The sequence below is a fragment of the Cibotium barometz genome, unplaced genomic scaffold (genome assembly GCF_041138505.1).
Source record: "Cibotium barometz isolate CiBa-2024 unplaced genomic scaffold, ASM4113850v1 ctg203, whole genome shotgun sequence".
NCBI lineage: Eukaryota > Viridiplantae > Streptophyta > Polypodiopsida > Cyatheales > Cibotiaceae > Cibotium > Cibotium barometz.
The window spans coordinates 1,158,162-1,163,059 of record NW_028229432.1 but is presented as its reverse complement, the minus strand read 5'-3'; positions in this window follow the sequence as shown (position 1 = coordinate 1,163,059).

The following is a 4,898-nucleotide window of genomic DNA, read 5'->3' as shown; positions in this document are numbered from 1 at the left end:
GATTCAATCCATTATTGGATTAATGATCCAATTAGGGATCATTCTAATCATTCCCTTAATGATAAGCTTTATCCTTCAAAATAAATTGAGATTTATCAATCATAGCAACGAAGCTATGGCAAAATTTTTATAAAAATTACACATAAAATAATTTCATTCAAAGCATGAAAAGAGGACTTCCTACCATATTCTAAGAACTATCATCCTAGATTATTTCAAAGAATTTTATTGTAATCATGGAGAAATTGATTTTTATGTTATGCATAATTGATGAATTAAGAAAAAAAGAGAATTTCTAGTAATTAAATTTTATGCTAAAAGAGTAATTCCTATCACTTCTATACTCTAAAAGTATCTTTTTTATGCATAGAAGATGCATATTGATTATTATATTTGGATTTCATGCATAAAGGTATGCATAAAAGATTATTATTTTAATGTAAAAGTGTTACTTTTATCATATTTGGATTTCATGCATAGAGGTATGCATAAAAGATTATTATTTTAATGTAAAAGTGTTACTTTTATCATATTTGGATTTCATGCATAGAGGAATGCATAAAAGATTATTATTCTAATGTAAAAGTGTTACTTTTATCATATTTGGATTTCATGCATAGAGGTATGCATAAAAGATTATTATTTTAATGTAAAAGTGTTACTTTTATCATATTTGGATTTCATGCATAGAAGTATGCATAAAAGATTATTATTATTTTATTATAAAAGTGTTACTTTTATCATATTTGGATTTCATGCATAGAGGTATGCATAAAAGATATTTCTATACTAAAAGTGTGATTTTCATCATAAATGGATTTTATGCATAAGAGAAATTTTTTTATTCTAAAAGTGTAATTCCTACTTTATGCATAGGAAGATGCATAAAAGATTGATTTTTAATTCAAAAATGTCATCCTCATCTAAATTGAATTTATGCATAGGAAGATGCATAAAAGATTGATTTTTAATTCAAAAGTGTCATTCTCATCGAAATTGAATTTATGCATAGGCAGATGCATAAAAGATTGATTTTTAATTCAAAAGTGTCATTCTCATTTAAAATGAATTTATGCATAGGAAGATGCATAAAAGATTGATTTTTATTTCGAAAGTGTTATTCTCTTTAAAATGGAATTTATGCATAAATAGATGCGTAAAGAAATCTTATATCAAATATAAGAATTCTGTTGTATTCTTTAAATAGATATAGGATGTGATAAGAGGTGTATGAGATGTGATAGGATGTGATAAGATGTGTATAAGATGTGATAGGATGTGATAAGGGGTGTATGAGATGTGATAAGATGTGATAAGATGCATATGAGATAAGTTAGGATGTGATAAGATAGTTAAGATGTGATAAGATGTGTATGGGATGAGATAAGAAGTGTATGTGATGGGATAAGATGTATATGGGTTGTGATAGGGCGAGAATGGATGTGATGTAAAAGAATAGATGTGAAGGCGTATGTGGTTATATGAATGGGAATGTGGAAATGGATGTATGAATGTGAATGTAGATGTGGATGTATGGATGTGAATGTGGATGTGGATGTGGATGTGGATGTATGGATGTAGATACGGATGTGGATGTATGTATGTGAATGTGGATGTATGAATGAGGATGTGAAAATGGATGTATGCATGTAGATGTGGATGTATGGATGTGAATGTGAATGTGAATGTGGATGTGGATGTGGATGTGGATGTATGGATGTAGATATGGATGTGTATGTATGTATGTGGATGTGGATGTATGAATGAGGATGTGAAAATGGATGTATGCATGTAGATGTGGATGTATGGATGTGAATGTGAATGTGGATGTGGATGTAGATGTATGGATGTAGATACGGATGTGGATGTATGTATGTGAATGTGGATGTGAAAATGGATGTATGCATGTAGATGTGGATGTATGGATGTGAATGTGGATGTGGATGTGGATGTATGGATGTGGATATGGATGTGTATGTATGAATGCGGATATGGGATTGGATGTCTCATGTGGATGTACGAACATGGATATGTATGTAGAATAATGAATGTGAATGTGTATGTGAAATAATGTGTCGTCGCTCGATATGAGTGAATGGATGAGAATGAGTACACATTGAATGGAATGTGGAATAAGTAATGTGGACTGAGGAGGGATAATGTGGAAAGACGAGAGTTCGATATAGAAACTGTATTTTGTGACTGTTTGTAAATGACTGTTTTATTGTAAGAATGCTGGGGAAGCATTTTGACCGTCTTATGGATTAAGGTCATGGGGCGACCTAACTGATAAAGTTGCAACTCCTGACGGAGAGTCAATGGAGGCCGTCTCGCGTAGCAAGGTCGACGGAGGTCTTGACCAGCCTCGATTTAAATGGTGAGCTTCCGGTATGGTGGATGAGGGACTAAGGAAGCGGCCTATGAGTGAAGCGCTAGGTCACGTGTGAAGGATCCTAGAGGGTACTAACCATACGGTGCTCGGGCTCTGGGTCGCCGAAGATATCCACACGTGCATCTCGTGGAAGATATTGGAATAAGGAGTAAGAGTTGTTTTCTGAAACCGGGCATGGATCTGGTTGATTGACCTTGCTGGTCCTCAACGGATGAGTCCATGGCTCTCTTATATGGATTTGTTGATTGATCTTGCTGATCTTCAATGAGGATTCCATCTTGATTTTTATATGTGAAAATATTGTCGGGTACTATGAGCTAGGAACTATTGAAAAGGCCCCTGAGTGAACAGGTGGTGAGCGTTCTAGTTGCCAATGATGCCATAAGTGAATGATTGGAAAATTGGATTCAACCAGAGATTTCGAGGGTTGTCATCAGTGACATAATGGTTTCATTAAAGGATTGTTTTAAAGTTAGTTGATGCTGAGAAAAAGGCAATTTCATATTGGGTGCGTAAGTGATGTGACTAGTTTTAAGTTTGCATGAACTTCCGGCTAGGGGGCCTGGGAACTCTTTTCCCTGGTACCCGGGACAAAACCTAACCAAATTCCTAATTGGATCCCATCACTACAGTGGTTGGGAGGTTGGCTAACCCATGGGTCTGGATGGGGTTAGGCTGGACTGATGGATTTCTGTTATTACGATAGATGAAGTAAATCCCGGATAGTAATTGTTCTATGGATAGGAATCAACGGCTGTGCCTCTTGATGGGGAAAAAATCGTTGATCTAAATGATCCAAGTGCGAGTTTCTCCCTTGATCTGATCGAGTATCTTTCTAGGTGCAGTCAGATTAGTTTGATCAGTAATGGTCTTGACTATGTTAGAGTAAAGAGTTATCGTGGTGGAATCGTCCGTGCTTTCCGGGTAAAGGAAGTTTTTTCCGGGTTCGGTTTTGGAAAAACTGACGGATTAGTCTCTTGTGTACGGATATCCGTATAGACGAGGCCCCGAGTGTGGGACCCTGCCCACGTAAGAAGTGCTACTTCCGCTGCTAGTACCCCGAATCCATTGCGCGGTGGGGACAGGGATCTCACAGTTGGTATCAGAGCAAATTGGCTAATAAAGATCAACTGAGAAGCCAAATATGTCAAAAATTTATCAACAAGCACAAAAAGGTTGTAATTGTGTGATATAATTCATACAATTTGTTATTCAAACTGAAAATTTGTAAGTTAGTAATTGGGTCTTCAAATGGAAGTACCGCAATTGTATGGAACCCTAACTTGCTTGAGGCCTAGACATGATGGTATTTACCTTATAGTTCCAAGTATCATGACTACCCGTATATACCGAGAGGGTATAACTGCAACTCTTTATCGGCAGTATATACGAGTAAATCTAAGACTTGAAATTATAAGCATTAATGCTATCCAGATGATGATTTCGAATGTGGTTGATATGATTTTTAATTTTATTTGAGAACTGATGAGTTGATTTGGATTCTGAATTGAAAATGATGATCCCTGAAAATTTGTTGAAATGTAATAACCTGAGCGAAACCACAATGTGGATGAATGGGACGAGTCCGTGTGATGATATTCATAACTAGAATGATGATAATGATTTTAGCAAATCACTATGAGATTAGTGGATTGTGCTATCAAATTGCTACTGTTAACACTTGACACGGTAGATCAAGTTAAGGGATGACAAATTGAGAACTTGCTTGACTGAGATTCTCGTGGAGGAATGTTCAAAAAGAAATTTTTCGGCCTAATGGAACATTATCGTCATGTTAAAGATATGAATGATATGATTTGAATGAATTGTTATTTAATGATGAGTTCTATATAAGGGATATTTATCCCAATATTCTGTTGGGTTGACCAGAATATAAGGAACCTCAGAATAAATTGGATCTTAAAAAAAAAAGAGTTGTCCTCTACTTTGCGAGACGAGGACATCTCGCATTTTTTTTAAGGGGGGTAGAATGTAAGATTCCTCCCCTAGCCTTCCAGGTGTATAGGAGTAAGAACCTCCCTTTCTGATCTTATAATTATTCCCTCTCTAAATTAAAAGAAAGCTTCTGTTTAAAAAAGGAAGACCCTTTCCCCAGAATACTTTCTCAGGAGCCCTACCTGTTTTAAGGATTCAGAACGATGAGTTCAGAAGTGAGAACTGGTGTTTTGGATGCCAAGGTTTTGGTCATCAGTTAAAAGACTGCCCGACTCCTGCCATGGCAAGGGCACAAGGAAGTCAAGAACCCAAATTCAGAGACAAATTCCTTCATACCAATCTAATCAGGGTCCGTCTCGGACAAGATTGCTTAACTCCATTAACTAGGTCCGACCCATTGATTAGGGTCGAGATGTCCGGACAAATGCTTGACGACATGGAGCAGCAGATGTAGGCAATTCATAAAGATATAAAAGCTACCCAAGATCGACAGAAGCAGTATGCAGATAAGAAGGGGACAATCAGAGAATTCAAAGAAGCAGATATGATC